Raw genomic sequence first — 20600 nt, forward strand, 5'->3', positions numbered from 1 at the left:
CAGAATGGCTGTTAAGGGTGAAAAAACCACTTCTTTCTGTTTCCCTTGGAAAACTGGAAGTGATATTTGTGTGACATTTTTATGCCTTGTAATGTATTCTGAGGCCCGGGGAAGCATTCTGAATGCATTCTGAAGCCCATGTGCTTCTGCGGGTTTCAGAAAGCTCTCCAGTAGGTTCACTTTGGAGGGTTTAAAGGGCCGAAGCAGTGGATTTGCTCATTCACAGTTTTCAGTATCTGCGAGGGGATCCAAGAATGGATCTCCCCCAGATACTGAGGCCCCACCTATATATGGTAACATGATTATATACTAATCTCTTACAGCTAGATCCTATCCTCCCCCCCCCTCCACTGGTGCAGCCATTCTGAAAACAAACACACTGTATCCATGGGGGGCGGATTGGGAGATGTAAGAGGATTTAAATCCCGTTACACCTCCATAAGCCTCCCACTCTGCAGTGGTCTCCTCAGAGTGTGTTAGCTATTTCAGAGGTTGCAGAAAAGGGGCAATTGGATCTGGCACATGCCATCACTGTTGGATCCACCCCCTCTCACAACCTCCCCATCCCCATTTCCCCCTCCCAGTTTTGCCCCTCCCCTCTTTTTTACTACTCATGAAATACCAAGAGTGGTACAAAGTGCTTACAACTACGATAGCAGTTGTTCTCAATAGTGGGAAGAAAAGTTTTTACCATTTAACTGCTACTGTTTATACAATCACCTAGGAAGAAAGAATAAAGCAGTGACAAAGTCCTCCCCCAGCAGCTATTGTTCATTCCACTTGCAGAGGAGATGGTTTGTACCTCTCTGCACAATCTCACCTCCATCAACCGCATCCTTGGCCCTAGGACATCATTATGTCCCTTAAAAGCGTAGCGTGGAATTCCATTGGAATGTGTCTCATCCTATGCTCCAACGGGGCAGAGAATTCCATCACTTATATATACAGTTTACAAGGCTTTATCGGCTTCTTATCAGTGTGATGGTAGAGACCCTTTTGTGGAATGGCGGCTGGGGGAATTGTATATCAAGTGCCTCACTGATTTTTCATCTCATTTGAAATCTTGTGGCTCTTCTTTCTTGCCTCTTTTGCTTTTAATTTCTTTTCTCCTCTCTTGTTGACTCTGTATGAGTGAATGCTTTAATTTATTCTCCAGGCAATGGCCTTTACGCTGCTTCTCTCAGGGATTTATAATGTATATTGTCTGCCATTCTGGGTTATTCTGCTCCAGAGACAATACAGAGTTACATTTTGCACGAAAGATGCTATGAAAAAAATGAGAAGACTCCTTTGTGCTGCCTTGTGTACAAGAAAGAGGTGGGTAGGGATGCAGGGGTGAGAAAGTCACAGCATCTCTGTCTCAGGGAAGGAAGGGGATGAACATCACCTTGCCATGAGCCTTATAATTGGAGTCATGCAGGGTCAAGGGGAGCTCAAACACTCTCCTGCCTGTAATCTCTAAGTGGCACAGAAATGAAATAAAACTAAATAAATAAACAAACGTTTCAGGCATTACAGAAAATCTGCTGAGCACAGGCCATGAAACTGCACTGGGAAAATAACAATTGTTTCCAGGAAAATAGGAGTGCTTGTTCACTGCTCTTGAAAGAGTGCAGCATAGTGGAAAACTGTGGAAATGCCATATTTTTATAGGCAGGGCCCATTTCTGGAAGGTTTATAACTCTTCACTATTTTTACCCATCAGAAGGCCCTTCTAGCTGGGCTGAATTGGCATATTCACTACCAATGGCAGTAGTACTGCCCAATGCACCATCAAGGGATGGGCAGAGGATGCCATGAAAGCTTGGGGCAGATGTGCCAGTGGCACTGCTATAGTATTGGAGGCAAAACCTGACTATCATACTTGACATTGGGCCATCCTCCTTTGCTGATCCTGCAGTGGGCAGCAATATATATCTCTGTGTGTGGAATGCATAATCAATCTTCCTTTTCACCAGGTGTCCTTGAAATATACAAACTCTCCCTCCACAGATATATATACAGAGAGGTCCATCATAATGATGGACATCTAGCAAGTAGAATAATACCATAAATTCTAAAACTAAAAGCAGCCCTATCAGCACAATCATGTCCAATCCATCTGCAAAATGCCTGCTTGCCATTATGACCAAGAGATCTACTCTGAGATTGTTCAGATATGCTTTCTTCCCTGGATCTAAAACCTGCAGTTCCACTTCTCATAATTTTTCCCACTAGGTTGAAATTCCCACCCTGACTTCCTCTAGTTATCAACAAGCCTGGGAACCCACAAATACTGCCCTGGACATCATGATAAATGCAAATATTTCATATCTGCAATTCCGAGTGTGGCTTATAAGATCACTGCTGGACCAATACAGCAACTGCATTCTTAAAAGATAAACACAGGTCTGCAACCAAAAAGCTGTTTTCATAATTTTATCTGATTCTTATGTTTTTTGGTGTGCTGAATTCGAAAATGACCACCGTTTTTTCCTGGGACATCAGGTTTTTTCACAATCGAAATGTGCCTTGGTCAAACAGGTAGCTGGAAATCACTAAATTTCAAATTCATCATTTTCATTGACTCTTCCAAAAGAAGCTTAAAAGCAGTTTTACTTCACAATGGTGGCCGTTATGCGTCCATTCCTGTTGCTCATTCGGTGTACTTGAAGGAGACTTATGAGAACTTGGAGTTGGTACTCAAGAAAGTGGGTTATCAAAACCAAAACTGGTTGGTATGTGGGGATTTAAAAGTATTGTGTATGCTGCTGGGACAACAGGCTGGGTACACCAAATACCCTTGTTTTCTATGTTTATGGGACAGTAGAGACCGACAAAATCACTGGAAGCAAAAAAATTGGCCACAAAGAAGTCTAGTTGTTGGTGAAAAGAATGTTCTCAGAGATACATTGGTACCCCCTGAGAAGGTTTTATTACCATCACTCCATATAAAATTAGGATTAATGAAGCAATTTGTTAAGGCACTTCCCAAAGATAGTGAATGCTTCAAGTACTTGGGATCCAAGTTTCCAGGTTTAATGGAGGCAAAACTGAAAGAAGGGGTTTTTGTTGGCCTGGATATTAGAAAACTCATATCCGACAAAGACTTCATCAGTTCAATGACTCCAACTAAAAAAGAAGCGTGGGTTGCCTTTACTATGGTCATAAATAACTTTTTGGGAAACCAAAAGGACACAAATTACAAGGAAATGGTGGAAACAATGTTGAAAGTGTTCCACAAGCTTGGTTGCTCCATGAGCTTAAAAATCCATTTCTCAACTCACACCTTGACTATTTTCCTGAAAATTTGGGAGCAGTGAGTGAAGAGCAGGGAGAACGTTTCCATCAAGATATAAAAGAAATGGAAAGAAGGTATCAAGGGAAATGGAGTGTAACGATGATGGCTGACTACTGCTGGATGTTGTATAGGGATCTTCCGGAAGCCACCTACAAGAGAAAAAGCTCAAAAAGAAGTTTAGAGTTTAAAAAAAGACGATTTCACAAGCAATCTACTTGAGTGTGGTGTTAATTTTGTTGTCACCTGTGCAAATGAGTTAATATTTTTCATGTAAATAAAATATTTGACCACCCGTTTGTTAGAAAACCTGACATCCCAGGACAAAACTGCTATTGCTTTTGGATTCAGTGCACCAAAAAACGTTAGAATCAGTCAACAAAACCAAAACAGCTGTCAAAAAAATGTTTTTTGCAGACCTGTGTTATTTGTAAATACATGCTGTTTGTGGCCACCCCTAGCTCTGAGTTACTGGGGCTACTGGAGGAACTAAAATAATCTTTAGGCAGCCAGACTAGAACAAACAGTGAGATAACTCCTTAGCGTATGTGAAGATGACTACAACTTTTGCTGATTTCAGCTACATCCAGGGCTACAGCAGCTGAACCATTTTGATGGGGACACTTTTATGTGTAACGCAATTCCTATGCTCCTGGCATCTAATGCACCATCTTCACAAAGGTTGTAAATCAGGCAATCCTACGCATGTGTAGTGATTTACACAGCACTGATTCTAAGCTTGAGTGAGCCCCAGGCAAAAGATCTGATGGGCCTTTTGCCTCCACCATATGCTTCCCCCAAACACCTCTCTCTCTCTTGCACACATGCATGTATGCACACTGATTACCCCCCCCCCCCACACACACACACACAAATAATCTCATAACTTACTTTTCAGGGAGGGGGAAGAGAATATTGGGACCGACTTCCAGCATTGCCTCCATGCCATGGACAAATAACTGTCAGTTAATTGAACTGTGTGGGCCCGGTTCTTCACAGTAACCAGCCTGGGAACAGATCCCTCTCCACTTCTCACAAGAAGCTGCAGGAGCAGCACACATACTCACGCATGTGAGTGAAAATCCAGGTACTTCTCCTTTCTTTCAGGGCACTGACATGCCAGAAATAATTACTAAAGTGTGGGTGGTTGGATAACTGAAAAACATTCTAGTAGCTTCTGTGGATATATTTGCGGGTCTGTGTTAGGTGCCCTTCAGATTCTTCTTGTACCCAACCAACTCCCCTGTTTTGTGGTGTTGAACACAGAGTAGAAAAGAAGAGCCAGAAGCTTCCTTTGCCTAAGAGCCCATTCCTATGCTCAGCCACTGCCCCGTGGCACTGTATCTGGTGGGACCAGGGAAACTTCAGAACTTCAGAGGAACTTCTGTGTAGAGCCCCAGAAGCTCCAATGGAGCAGACCTGTGTCAGGCTCTGAGGCCTGGGAGGGGGGATAGGATTTGGCAGCAACTTCAGCTGCCATCCCACCCCCTCCCCAAACTGAACTGCCCCCAGGCCATGCTCCTCCCCACCTTTTGCCCCCTCCCCACATTCCCCTCACGCTCCCCTGCCCAGAAATGCCTTCCCACAGATCAGCAGGATACTTACTGCCATATTCTCCAATTGATCCACCCACCGACTGGTGCTGATCTCCCCACCAGAACCTCTCTCCTCCTGGCTGCCACATCGTGCCTTATGGCAGATTTGCAACAGTCCTTTCCAGAGCAATGTGCAGGCTTCCAGCACTGCCCCAGCATTGGATTGGGCTGTAAATTTAACAAGGGCACATACAAAACTAAGCAACACAGTAATTATTATGATATAATAATTATTAATAATTATAATTGTAATGACTGTGATGGACTGGCAAGCGTCGTGACCAAAGGGGCTCATATATTGGAAAGGAATATAAAGTTCAGTCTTGCTTCACCAGAGAAGCCTCTCACCATGTGGTCACCATGTCCCAAGTTATACTTACAACATTTCTGCATTGTGCTCTATAATATAGTACTGAACCCATAACCAAATGCAGCACATGTTGCTAGAAGACTAACAAGGCCCTGCATCAAACAGAATGGATGACGTAACACTCGTGATGCAGCACACATGGACTCAATCATGTGTTTCACAGTAAAGCAGAAATAAACAGCAGTGCTTTGCTGGCTTCATCTTCAAAGGGCTCTTGAGAATTAACTAATGAGTGTAATATGTGGCCTTAAGAAATTGGTCAAACTGTAAGTTACGCTTGGTAGCTAATTTCAACCAACTTTGCTGCTGCTGTAATGATTCTGGAGCATCCCTTCCAATTCTAGGCTTAAGAATTGTCAATATGCTAAACCTGCATACCTCTTTTGAGTTTTCAACTTCAGATAGCAGTAGAGGCACACAGATGGACAGCCCCACACCCTAGAGCTTAGATCAGTGGTTCCCAAACTTACATGGATCATGACACCACTGCAGACTCCTCAGCCAGGTGCAGCCATTTTGGATCTCACAAAATCTCATGAGATCCAGGATGCTGGAACCCAAATGTCATGAGTTTCTGTGAAATCCAAGATGGCAGCGCCTGGGGAACAGGTTGGAGAGACCACCAGAAACATCCTGGGTACATCCCAAAGGCGTTGTGATGCACACTGGCTTAGAACGTAGATAGAGTGTAAAGGGGTATACAGTAATGACAGAAACACCACAAGATAACAAAGCAGACAGTTTTTTAATATGATAACGTTTCTACTTATTATCATTACTGTATCCTCAGGAAAGGAGCTTAGGGTCTCATTGGAGTGTCACCAACCATTCTAACTGAGAAATTGTCCTGGTCCTTTACTTCTCTTCACAGGATCTCACTCTCTTCACAAAGGGTCTCACTCTCCTCTGACAGAGATCTGTCATCTGCAGGCTAGGATGGATTTTATTTACCACATCTGTATCACACTCACCCACCACAGAGCTCAGGGAAGCAGATGTTGAGGTTATCCCAGGTTCATCCTCACAACGAGCCTGTGAGGAACATTAGGCTGAGACATAGTGACTTGCCCTCAACCACCCACTGAGTTTCATGGCTGAGCATATACCTGAACCCAGGTTTCCCCAGTTCAGGCCTGACTCTCTACATACTATCTCTCAGCAGGAAAGGGAGAGTTTGGCGAGGAACAGGTCACTGTAGGTTCAAGCAAAGGGACCCATTTCTCACTAGGCGATTGCTGGTTCCTCCTCCTACTTCTTCCAGTGCTTCAATCTCTCTTCCTCCTATTGCCTCCTTCCACTACCAGCCCACCCATGGAGTGTCCTGATGTGGCTTGCATAAGCAACATGTGGTGGTGGGGGAACCAAGAGAGTGATGATTCAGGGTGCCTTTACCCCCAGTTTGCTGCCATCAGCTTTCTCCAACCCACTGTGGACATAAGCTGCACTGATCTGCTCCCCACTCATTCAAACAGGAAACAGATCATCTGTCTCTTTTGTGCTCTTTGAAAGGTTTTCACAAACCTTGAAGTGTGGTTTACAAACACTATGCAAATGAAGGAGCTCCTTTGATTGTGCAGTCCATTAAATAAACCTGGAAGTTCCACACGTTCAGGTTTGCAAAAAGCACGTGGAGAACACAGTAAGTGGCTTTTTCCCAACAGATCATGTCACTGGTGGCAATGGCAAGCAGTGCCCCAGGTCATGCTATCCTTGCCTCCTCCTCCTGCTCCATGCCTATGGCAACCTAGAACAATACCCCTTAATCAGTCTTTCTGCTTGAATTTCCCAATGGGAATGCCTTCATGGTGGTCTAGCTTGTTTGGACAGATCACCAAATGGAGGCGACTACCTCTGGCAGGCAACATGAGATCTTTGAGGAGCATGTGATTCACTGTTGTGTAGAATCCACCAGAGACCCTTGAGGCTGGGCATTTTTTTCAAAAGCAGCCTTCAGTGACAGGACCATGAGTTCTTTCATAACGGCACACTGTGTGATGAAGAGGGAGCGATGGGGGACAATATTACCTACCACAAGCTTCATGATGGATACCAACTCAATGTGGATTAACAAGGCATTGGCAGAAAAAGAAATATTTGTACAAAAGGGATTACTTGTGTTTGTATTTTGTGATCTCCTTCTATGGAGCTACAGTATCCGCTGTCATCAACAGCCAATATGAAATATATTTATTTTAAAGAAAGCTCCATAAAAAGAACTGGGACTGTCAACCAAATAAATGTGTCCACCTAGGAGGCTGGCTGAGGCAATGGCCTCAGACATGAGACTGATGGGGGATACTGACCTCCATCCTCCCACTAACTTTTGCTGCTTCTCCCACTTGCTGGAGTGGGAAAGGAAGAGGACAGAACGAGTGAAGAAGTGTGAAGAAAAGGATAGTGATGTTGTCTCTAACTATTCTCCTCTATACTTCCTTTTCTGCTCTCTTCCTTTTCCAATCCAGGCAATGGGAGGAGCAGTGAATGCCACATCACCAGGCAAAGAGAGGCAGCATTTGGCATGTCAGACTGGCCCTGAATGTTTTCTACTATTGAGATGCAGAAGTCTCATTCTTAGCCTTCAGTTCTTTCTCTCCTCCTACATACAGTCTGCATTCTTTCATTTAATAAGCATATCACTGCTTCCCTTGGTGTGACAACTGTCTGCCAGATTCCCTACTTTCAGTAGTATCATGGTCTTACAAAGGTATTTCAGCTCTGTGTTCAATGTAATCCAGACTGCACAGATAAGCAAAAGGCCTCCTCCTGATTGCCTTCCACAACATCACAGGAGATTCATAACACAAACACATTAGGAAGGCACTGTATCGATTCTTGACTCATCTATTGAACAGACTCAATTCACATTCAACTTATTGAAAGCACAGGATATTTTGTATGATTTTTGGCCTTGGGGCTGAAACTGTAACTTGCTCCTGACAACATAACTGACTTTGAAATCTTGCTTCTGCTGAGCAGTTGGTCCCGGAGTTAATTTATTACTGTATTTGGGAAACCTCAGGTCTTTCCCTGGTTCTGCTGAAAATGGAGTCAGTGATTCCCCTGATTATAAAAATAACAGCTGGCTCCCATCAAGTTCTCTAAAGCTGCAATTAAAATGGAACCAAAAAAATGGCATAATTTAAGCACTGCTTGTTTTTTCTGCTCTCTAAGAAGTTCAGAACTACTTTTAAGAATTTATTGTTATTTTTTGTATATTAAAAAGCATTCCCCATATTTTCTCCCACTAAGGGCCTCAGAGTAGCTTCAACAAGAAATTAAAACTATCAGTAATCATCATATAATAAAAAAGGAAAAATCAACAGCCGCATCAAAAATACTTTTAGAACAGACTCAAACCAGAAGAGGAAGCAACTAAATCAAGATAGCCCAAGAAATGCTTGCTGAAAAAGCCACAACTTTACAGTCCAGTCCAACAGGGCAGCAACAGCTGGTGCAAAACTGCCGGAAAGCACTTTACAATGGCTGAGTGGAAGTAGGCACCAGTGTAGGCATGTGCTGGCCTCTCACAAAAGCAGCAAAGGTACTGGATTCGGTGTGGAGACAGAATGGGGCAGGGGAGGGTGTGTAATGGGGTGAGGGGGTGAGGTAGTGAAGGGGCGGGGATGAGAGATCCGAGCCTGGGAGGGGGCAGGGATGGTAGCAGAGGCTCCCGCTGAATCCTATCCTGCCTCCTGGGTCTGATCTGCTGACACAGGGCTGCAGCTGAGAAGTTGAGGCTACGAAGTAGTGGCTTGCATAATGCCATGCAAGTTGCATAATGCCATGCAGTGAGTTCATAGCTCAGGTGAAAACTAAACTGGGGAACACCTGATTCACAGTGCAGTCTCTTATCCACTACTGTACATGCTGCTTTTCTAAAATAAAATGAGAGGTAGCCTATCTCTGAATGCCAGATACAAAGGTATATATCTACAAGATATAGATATGCCCCCATTGTCTTGTCTTGTGTGCTTCCTGAGGCTTCTGGTCATTCCCTTTGAGATACAGGAAGCTGGACAAGATGGGAGAGCCTTGGCCTGATCCAGCAGGGCTCTCCTTATGTGCAAGCAATGGGCCATTCAACAGCACCTGAAAAGACTATAGTGGGTTGTGAGCAGTTCATATAAGCATAGTTTTTTAAAAATGTGCAGGGTAAGGAAGCAACCTTCCTGATTAGGGCCAGGATTTTGGAAAGGATACATTGATGGGACCCATAATAATCTAGGAGAATTCATTCTTCATCTGGGTATAACCATACAAATTTTTCTATAGCGAAAGCTGCATGCTTTTATGTGCAAGGAGAAGCAGTAACACCTGTGTCATCTCTCCTGATGAAGGAGAGTTGCCTTTCTGCCTCCTGCTTACTCTTACCAAGCTCCTGTTTCCTTAGCTCCTCAGGTCACCATAGCTGTCAACATGAGCGACTGCAATATTTCTTTTGCTACAAACTTCTCATAACTTGAGAAATCATTTGGCCACACAAGCATTTTGGGGATAAACATACTGGAGAAATATTATTGGGGAAAATTCATGTCTGTCACCATGACTTGCTTCAGTTCCTTCATCTGCTTGGATGAGCTGGTAACAACCAGCTGCTGCCACTCACCACTTGTTAAAAGGTGGATTTTCCAAACCATAATAATAATAATAATAATAATAATAATAATAATAATAATAATAATAATAATAATCTATTGCCAATCTGGATCCCAAGGGCTTTCAATCTATTTGCTGAAGCAAAAAAGAAAAGCAAATGTAAGGCTACAATCGTTCCCACAGTTTCACTCTGGTAAACTCACTGACAGATTTGCCTTTGTGTAACTATGGGCAAGACTAGAGCCTTATTCAGCTGCCCTCATGCTTTTTGCTGTTTACTTCCTGCAAAGTGAGGGTGTGTTTCTTTGACACCCTGAATTTTTAAATGTATAGGTGGAGCCTATTTATCCGTGTTAGTTGACAATATTTATATGATTGTTCAATATAGCAAGTATTTAGTCATTCAGGCTTTTTGGTTTGTTAGTTTGTTTTATTTTTTACACAAAATGATTTTTATAAAAAGAATAAATCAAACTGAGAAACTCAGGGCAGGAGAGCATTTTGTACATAAAACAGTAATGGACACCATTCTGCTTAGAATGGCCTTCAGTGAATTTCAAAATGCAATTTGGAAATCTGTTCTACTTGAATTTTATGCTTGTTACCTTTTTAAAAACACTTAATAATCAGTTTGTGTTTGTGTGACACTACGGGGTTTTTAATTGATCTTTGCTGAATTTTATGCTATCTGAACACTGGCCGCAATGTTTTAATTAAGCGTAAGCGACCCGGATCATTCTTTTATTAGATGGTGAATAAACAAACAAGGAAGTAAATCAATAGAATTTTAAAACAACTACAAAATCTCAGCATGCAGCTGTACATGCTTAGCTTTGCGAGTTGGTATAATACTCATATGAAACTGTATGAAAGTCCCTCATTCTATAAAAGGAATCCTATATGACCATTCCACAACTATGTACAGGCTGTATGATAAATGGTGATCACATGCTACCAACAGTAAGATGAGTTCACTAATAGTAATAGTGTGGTGGTAAAGGTTGCAGTCCTTGGCAATCTTTCCTGGGAGTAAATCCTATTGAAGAATGTAGGACTTAGTTCTTAGTAAATATGCCTAGGATTGTACCACCAAGATTATTCAATCAAGATTATTCAATCTTATTCATAATTCAAGATTATTCAATCAAGATTATTCAATCTTGTCTCTGCCATGAACCTGCTCTGCAGCTGGATCTACTCAGAGAGAAGTCCCATCAAATTCAGTGGCACTTACTCCCAGGTACAGTGTGCATGGATTTCCAGCTATAGCCACAATGCATCACAATCTCTCTTATAAAGGGCAGAGTAATTATTATTCTCTGTATCCTTTGATGCAAATGACTGTGGGTTGCCCAACCAGCAAGGGAAGAAAAATACAATTAATGGCATTTGGTTTTGTAAAAGTAGTTTGTGCAGTGGAATAAATGAGGCAACACAGGTAGGGCAGCCATTAAATTAACTAATACAACTGCATAGTAAGTAGGCTTATTAGCTAATGTTTTACCTTCTCCCTAGAAAGCTCTTATTATATAACCAGAAGGACTCTTTTGCTTTCCCCAATAGCCATTTTTAGGCCTACCGCTCTGCATCCTACAGAATCAGTTGCCCCTCATCATTCCTCACTTCTTTTTCTCTCACCTCAAGGCAGCTCACAGATTGTCATCACTGCTGACCTTTTTTCACTCAAGTTTTCCTTGCTGGACACAAATAGTAGCACTTGAGGCTGTTATAGGTAGTTTGAGGGCTTTGAGAACGAAGTTTCCATGACTACCTTTCTGTTCAGTGGTGCCAAGTAAATTTTCTTAGTCTGTAGATACTTATCCTGAGCCTTCCACATGCCTTGTGATGACACATCTTTCAGAATGCCAAAGAATTATGCATTAAATTTAACATTAATTAGGCAGACTCCATGTTTAACCCTACGTATACAAAAAAAAACCCAAGAGTAGTATCTTTAGCGTTGTGCAGAGATGCTCCCTGGCCTTGCCCCAGTAGTGCAGTCAGACAGGAGTGGTGTGGTAAGTACTGCAGGTACTGCAACACGCTGTGTAAGCTGCCCCTTCCAATTGCCGTCAGAGCCATTCCAGGCAGTGGCTCTGACAAGTGGGGGGGCTGCTTACATGGTGCACTCCCGTGCTTGCAGTATTTACTGTGCCGCCCCCCTCTGGTCATGCTACTATCTTGCCCCAAACTCTCCTTGTATTCAGTGCTTATCTGCAAAAGCAGTGCTGAATATGGGGAGAGCCAAAGTGTGGCTCTGGGGAGAGCGTGGACAAGGGGTGCATTGGGAAGCATGGTTAGACAGAATGTTCCCATTTCTGCTCTCCTTGCATTGACTGAATGTGAGAGACAGAATGTCTGAAAGGGGCTTATGTTGCAACTAAAAAATACCAGTGGAGAATGCTTGGACAAATAATCTGATAAACCCTGAGATTGTCCAGATTTATATAGCTCCTTATATTTATGAGACAGTTTTTCAATACTAAATTTTATTTGTTGACTTGAGGTCTATACAACCAGGTTTGAAGATTCTCTGAACTCTTTCTCAGCATCAAGAAACTCAGCAATTTTGATCATCCGTGAATAAATTGTGGGATTACTTCTCCAAATCAACATTTTTGATATGCAGTATTAGCACATCAATGTTTGTGTGTGTGTGTGGGGGGGGGGTGTCAGTCATCTTTGGTAATCTTGACCCAATTCTATACTTGAACAGTGAGTGGTATTCAGTTACTTTGAGTTGCCACAGTTGCACAACATACTTTTTGTTGAATATATTCATTCATTCATTCATTCCACCTTTTTTTGGCATAAAGTTGTTGAATATATTTTACACCTATGGTGGATCCCATTCAGATCCCTTTCTAGTTGTATTTCTGTGTTGACAGTATCACGTAGTGGTGCCTGACCTTTGGATATGGTCCTTAATTTTCCCAACAACTTTCTCATTTCTCGCACCATTTCACCACATTCCCAAGGTAAATTACTTTAATACTTTTAAAAAAATATTGGACATGAGGTCTTTCCTCAGGGAAAGTTTCTTGGTAAACCATAGTATTTATTTTAGTATACATAGTATACGTAGCATCAAGGCTCTTTGATAAGATACATGAAATGCAATAGGGAAGATTGTCAGTAATATTAAAAATAGGAGCAAAAAAGTCCTCTTGCACCAAGGAACGACCTGAAACAAAGATGACTAATTTCCCTTCATTTGCTCCATCAAGCTCTCAGGATTGCCATCATCTGGGAATATTGTTATTCATCACATGACTGAAAACTGCTCTCTTCTTAATCTTATAGAAGGCTTGACCTTTTTTTCTCTTTTCAAAGATGAGCTGAACAACTTTGTTCCTTTTTTCTTCCTGTCTCTCAGCAGTATCTGTCAAGCATGCTGAAATAATTCACCTGACCATCATTGTTGCAGATAATATTCATACCAATAATGAGCCTGTCAATCTGGATGGATTCTCTCATGCGAGATGAAGTAGCTAAAGTGGTTCCATTTAATAGTGTTTCCAAAGGGGAACCTGAATGTCAACACACACAAGACACACACACACTTTCTACAATGCCAAACACAGTTCAAAAACATGAATCAGACTTAATCTTTCTCAAGCCAAGTTTGATGCCCATATAAGCTAACCACTTTTATATTTGCAGCAGAACCTCAAGTCACAGGGCCCATGGTCACCTCCCGGGGGTGTGGGGAGCCTGGCGCAACCTGCAGCAGGGCTCCCCACAGCACTGAAAGTAGATGCGGAGCGATTGCGCCCCGCCTCGGAAGTGGAGCGTGAAGTGAAGCGGAGTGAAGTGAAGCGTGAAGTGAAGCGGAAGTGGAGCGTGAAGTGAAGCGGAGCGATTGCGCCCCGCCTTGGAAGTAGAGTGTCTACTTTCAGTGCTGCGGGGAGCCCTGCTGCAGGTCATGCCAGGCTCCCCGCACATGTACCCAAGCCCCTGCAGCCCCCCTGAGTGGCGCAATCCTGGGGATCGCGCCGCTGCCTCCTCCCTGCCTCCAGGCTGCCCCCGCCCCTTAAGGGGGCAGGGGCCAGGGCCCGCAGGCTGGAGCATCACGACGCCCCAGTTTGAAAAGCCCTGCCCTAAGCCTAAGCATCATAGGGTTTCAAGAAGTACAAGGTGGTTAGTCAACCAACCATTCTCTCATAAAGATACATGAAATGCTTGCTTTGCTTTTGAAAAGCAAGTTGTTTTTGACTTACAGAGGCTCAAGCAACTTAGGCCTGATATATTTACAGATCACCCCCTTCCTTGCGTGCTGTCCTGATCTACATCCTGATTGCCTTCTTTATACCATTCATGCACTGAATCTGAACCAGGCAGTCATTTAGCCATTCTCAGTGATGGCTCTCCCATTACGACTTCCCTTCTTCAAGGGGTGCTCATCCTAATCTGAGCCTGCTTCCCCCCCAAATGCTACTAAAAATTTTCAAATGAACTCCTCATTCAGTGACCCAACTCAAATTGGTCTGGTGTGATATTGAGTCACTATGGTGCTGTGATGGTTTCATAAAACCATATTTGTTGGCTTTGCTGAAGTCTTGTTTTATCATCTTGTGACACATTTCAAACACTTGGAATAGGTACATTCAATTCAAAGAAAATGGACATATTAATTGTTGCCTGATAACAATTAATGAAACAGTGTAATGAAAGTTGACTGAGGTTCCAAAGAACATTTTCTGCCCATGAACAAAACACCTCTGAAAGGTTTAGGGAAAGAGGGACCCAGGTTGGTCATTAACACTGAGCAGTAATTTGTTTTCATTTTTCCTCATTAGCTTCTGTATTCTTTTCAGTCAGTGGGAGTCTGAGCTGACTCACCCCTGCAGATGCATCTACAGCTCTAAGATCACTCACTCTGAAAAGACATGAAAGAAGCAAAGGAGAAACCAGCCCAACTTTAAAGATGATAAACATTCTTAGAGCAGAGGGGTCTTAGATAAGCAGTCATCCACATGGTTTCCCTGTACCTTGGGCATTCCATATTCTGTGAGGATCAAGGGAGGACCTGATGCCTGTCTGTTACAGGATGTGTTTGGACATAAGGTAAAACATGGTTTGTTCTGTTTTTAGTTAAGAACTAAACACCCTAGTTTAAGCTTCCAGACACACAACATGTGAACGACCATTTAGAGCTGCTTTCCCCCCTTTATATAAGCAGGACTAAGCTTCATGAAAGGGGGGAGGGTGCAGAGAGTAAATTATACCCAGGCTCAGGATAAAAAGGGGAACCAAAAGGGGAGCCAAAGGAGGGGCCCCCCAAATTTCCTGGGATCTCAGAAAATATTTGCATATATTGTGTGAAGATTAGCATTCACATTGTATGCAAGCCTACATAGATTTATATACTGTAATTTGTACACATTATGAACCAGTGAGTGTATGAAATTATGATCCAATGGAGAAGGGAAGGGGCCTAAAAGAAACACTGTAACCCCTAAAGGGCCAATAACATTGTAACCCTGATAAAATTCTTCTCAAAGGACCTGCTCAGCTTCACGAATTCCTAAGTAGAGAACAGGTCGATCAAGGTCAGGGTGGCTATGTGTCACCTCCAGATTCAGTGGCAGTATGCTTCTGAATACCAGCTGCAGGGGAACCATGGCAGGAAAGGAGTATGTCTTTATTTATTTCTATATTTTCCCCCTGCTTGTTGGCTTCTCAGAGGCAGCTCAAGGCCACAGTGGAAACCGGATGCGGAACTAGATGACCCTCGGGCAGATCCAGCAGGGTTTTTCTTAGGTTCTTACGTTTATTTCCATCTCCCTGGTGTAGCAGCTTCTTGAGGTGGAGCAGTGGGCCCTGGAAATGTGGCTTATCAATAGTATCTGTATTCATAGATTAACAGGAAACCAGAGTTAGCACCAACTGTGGTTAGCAAACCCACTTCAAATTTTAGTTTCAGATGTGGATTTGTTGAGAAACTTCAGCTCAGATAAATGGTGAGACCATGGTTTAGCTAAACAAATGCCTGGGTTTTGAGTATGTCTGATCTCAGCGATAGTGATCTTATGGTTTGGGATAGGCTCATCATTGAGCCTTTAAACCAATGCTAGCCAAAACATTGATCATTTGGGCTAACCTGAAGCATCTGGAAACATCCCTGGGTTCAAGCAGAAGAGCATGGATTTTTAACTTTGGTATCTATATCCAGGGCAGTGTGCAGTCTGCTTTAAAGATACCTATCAAGGGATCCAAATGTTATGCAAAGAAAAGTCAAATTCTGGAATCTGCATAAACTATGAAAATTAGGCAGATTTGCATGTATCTCCTTTTATTTTTTTTTATTTTTTTTGCAGTCTTCATTCCACTTCTGCTAGTAACAGGGAGGCTTGACTAGCCATGTAGGAGCCATGCAGAAGATTTAAACATCCTCGCCATAACCACAGACAATTCTGCTTATGCCCTGTCAGGTTTCAGAAATTTTTCAGGATTATTATTTTTCAGGACCAATAGGCTTGTATTTATGCAAGAATTATCTCAAGAAGCTGAGTCTAACTAATGTACACAGACATTTTTCTGTCTAACATCCTGGTTTTATTGTTTATGCCAATAAAGATTTTTGATATGATTTCATTTGATATACCAGTCAATAGGCTAAACACCTGTTCTTTTAAAAATCTTTAGTTTCTCAGGATTCTGAACTCTGATAAAAGCTTCACTTTCTGCATGTTTGCATAAAATCAAAGAAGAATACACACCTCCTTGTTGCTCCCTCAGAAAGCTTTTCACTTGTTCTGCCCCTTTAAGCAACATATTGTGTGAGAATTGGGCAGGGGGGAACAACCCCAAAGTGTTCTAAGTAATGTATTTTGGGGATCTATTCCAGGACAACTTGGGCTGGTACATTTGGCTCAACAATATTGTGTCTTTGGTTGGCTTTTGATCCTTAATCTTTACAATGGCCATGGCCTGTAACAGTGATTCATTTTGAAATAATCCTCCTTGTCCTCTGATTTTATAAAGAAATGCTACTACAGTGTCCTCAAACATGTAGGAATTAAAAAGGATTTCAAAATCCAGGTTGCCAATTGACAGCTTTTTGGTCAAAGAATGGAGGCCCATTCAATGAAATATGGGGGTCTGAATGATTAATGCATGCGGTATGATTGTCAAGATGAGTTTGCATATCTGGCTACAACTATTGCTAGAAATTGGATTTTATCACCTAGTTTGCAAAAAGTCATTTTTAGGAGCTGAATAATTCACAAACAGAAATTCTAAATGAAATGTTCAACACATATTTGGACTTCATTTATTCTTTAACCTTGACTAGCAGCACAATCCTATCCTTTCCCCTCCCCCACTGGAGCAGTGGCACCAAGAAGGCTACCATGGCATCTTGTGGGGCAGTGTTTCTTAAAGTGTGGGTCGGGACCCACTACTGGGTTGCGAGCCAATTTCAGGTGTTCCCCATTCATTTCAATATTTTATTTTTAATATATTAGACTCGATGCTACCATGGTATGTGACTGTATTTGGATAAATGTTACAGACCTGGACTTTTAACAAGTTACTATGTATATTCTTTTAACAATGATAGTAAATAGGGCTTACTCCTGGGTAGGTGTGGGTAGGATTGCAGCCTAGAATTGTTACAAATTTTCCTCCTTGATGATGTCACTTCCGGTCATGACCACTTCTGGTGGGTCCTGATGGATTCTCATTCTGAAAAGTGGGCCCCGATGCTAAATGTTTGAGAACCACTGTGTGAGAGGATTTGAGCAAGGAAAGCAATGGATGATGGTGGTTACCCTAGTAATAAGGAGGATGGAAACAGTCATAGAATTCCATAATTTCTCCTTATACATTTACAGTTTGTTTCATAATCAATGTTCTCTATTACACACAGAGACATACTGGTGCCCCACAGAGACTTTGCAATGTGCATGTCCCCTTGCCAAACACATCCCTCCAGTCACCAATGAGAACCATTTAGCTAGGTTCAAAAGTAAGGGATGCTCATGCTGTAGGTTCTAAAGTAAAACACATCCATTATGAGGCTCTGGTATTCAAGGAACACCTATTAGCATCAGAGACTAAGAATAGATCTCACTGGGCTGAATCTATTTGTAAAATGTTCAGAGCACAGAACAATTCTAATGGAAAAATACTAGTGGGAAAAGAAGACAGACCTAAAATGCCGATCTATTAATATAGTCCAAGCTAGTATTTACATCTCTCCTCCTGATGGAATCCATTATCGCAGTTTATTGATCAAAGTGCATTCTTTGCAAGAGCACAGACGGGAGGAACTGATTATCTCCTTTTCAACACTTTCTCTTCAAAAAAATACACAGGGCTAAGTTCAGCCCTGATGTAACTTCTGACATCAAGTGAGATTCCCTTTGGAAATGAGATTCATCCAGTAGGCCTGGAATCTATGCAGATTGTTATGTGTGAATGTGTGATGCTTAAGTACACTAAATTAGGGTCATTAAAACCATTACACACACACAAACATACAAAAAGCCAGGTTAGTAATTGGAGGCTCAATTATGATGCCATTAAAGGCCCTAGCAGAATTACTATGCGCTTCAATAGAAGTCCCACTTTCTCCCTTCGTGGATATTTTTTAAAAAACCTTTTTCTGAACTGATATGTGAGTATACGGAATTGTCAAGGTTTGTTCACCCAGCTGTTGGCGGTTTCCTTCACCCTGCCTGCCATTGGTAAGGACTCATGTACCAATTGGAGGCAAAGCTAATCCTCTTTCAATGTGCATATCAATGATTGTGGGAAAGAAGATGGACACAAAATACTCAGGGAAGAAGTCAAGGAAAAACACTACATACAATAGGAAATACCTTCATTTATAGTACCCGCACCTTTGTGTTAGAAAATCTTTTAACTACATAGTAACTACAAAGGGGATAGGGTAATAGCTGATTAACTTCAAGGGTGTCAGGAAGCTAACTATTTCATCTGCTCTATCAATAAGTTCATGCACTCCAAGCCAACCTTCTCTTGCCTGCCATATTTTGCAACTTTTCTTAAACTTGCTGACACAGCGTTAGTCAATGATAGGTCAGTAAGGGGAAGATGAGGCAATGGGAAAGGGGTGTAAAGAACCCACAAATTCAGGGTGAACTTTTTTAATTCTGCCCCTCCATGCATGTAGGAGATTTGTGTGGATGGGACTAGATGTATAAAAGGAAGGGAAAACAGAATTATAGGAGGGAAGGATGAGAGTAAGTGAGAGGAAGAGAGATGACCCCTTGGATCTCCGGTGTTTCCACAGCAGCTTGCTTAGTGTTCTTTGAAAAGAAATAATTAAGGATATTATAGTATATTTTGGTAAAGGGCTTCATAAGTAAAGAAGCAGGAATGCATTGAGGAGTTGTGACAGTAGGGGTCCAGCAGCGTTTAGGTGATATGCAGTGGTGTAACTAAGGGATCTGGTACCCAGGGGAACAAAAATTTTAACATCCCCTGGGGGTTAACACTTGCTGGGAGGCAGATGCCCAGAACACCCCCTAGAGGCATCCATGTGTGGTCTGAAGCATAGGGAGGCTGAGCACAACCTTTCTAAGCTTCAGAAGGCTGCCATTTTTTGCCTCAGGACCACAATTGGGGGTGCAGGTTAAGGTGTAGTACCTGAGGCAATGTACCTCCCTGCCTCCTCTTAGGTATACCATTGGTGATATGGGACATGGAATTCTTGTGTGTCAAAGTTTCTTATTGGTTTCTGAATCATAAATATACATATCCAAGATGTGTATATTTTTAAAAAGGTTCTTACCAAAAACCCACACAACTTTTTAAAAAAAGAAAGCTGAGTTCTCTGCAAACTATTTCCAGATGGATCCACAGAATACACTCCAACTTCACTGTGTGTTAAAAAGAAAAAAAAGTAAATATCCCAAGATAGAATAAATGTACAAAAATGATGTGAGTGTGTCTCTCTGTCAATATCTGAACTACAGCCTTGAACCATTTTTTTTACTGAATGCAGGCCTTTGCTTTCAAAAAAGACAGGTCTCTATTTCATGTTTCTTGCTGCCCTTCCAGCAACCCCTCTCCACCTAGCTGTGGAAAGTTTATGTCTACAGTTGAAGAAGTAGCTGCCTTTTCCACGCTGCCAAGTCACCTTCCTGCTCTACTGTTCAACAGCTGAACTGCGCCTTGCCTAGCCTTTGGCAACTCCGGGGCCTCTTGTGGACAGAGCAGCATTTGTCTGCAAAGAAGCATGTTGAACTTGGCAGGTACCTGAGATGTAATTCCAGTTTCAACTACCACCCTTCAGGAGCAGTCGAAAAGAGACAGACACCGCAGCCGAAGAGGAAAAACAAGTCAACCTTCATCGCTGCCAAAGCCATTAAAAACAACCCTTATTTGTGTATTGGACAAGAGTACCTCTGGTGCTTTTAGCTTCAAGAGCATTGCCCTGGTCGTACATCTTTTTTTTTTTTTTCAAAAAAAGAAATGATGGACACAGTGATACATTACTCAGATCGCAACAGGACTGCATAAGTCCTGAAATGCATATCACCTTTGTGCAAAGCCGCACCAAACGTCCCATCTGTTTTACAGGCAGATGTGAAAGAGAATGTGATCTTCTCTTCCCCAGCCCTTTGGTTTCCTGTGGGTTCATCGTTTCCCATTAAGCACAACCAAGTCAATATTTTGACATATATTTCTTTAGAACCTTTATGGATTCCCATCCAGTTTCCCCTGTGGCGTTTTGACCAACAGAAAGCAAAAGCTGATCCAGGAAGGGAGTGGGAGAGCGAGGAGTTGC

Source organism: Tiliqua scincoides, chromosome 5 (assembly GCF_035046505.1).
Source record: "Tiliqua scincoides isolate rTilSci1 chromosome 5, rTilSci1.hap2, whole genome shotgun sequence".
Classification (NCBI taxonomy): domain Eukaryota; kingdom Metazoa; phylum Chordata; class Lepidosauria; order Squamata; family Scincidae; genus Tiliqua; species Tiliqua scincoides.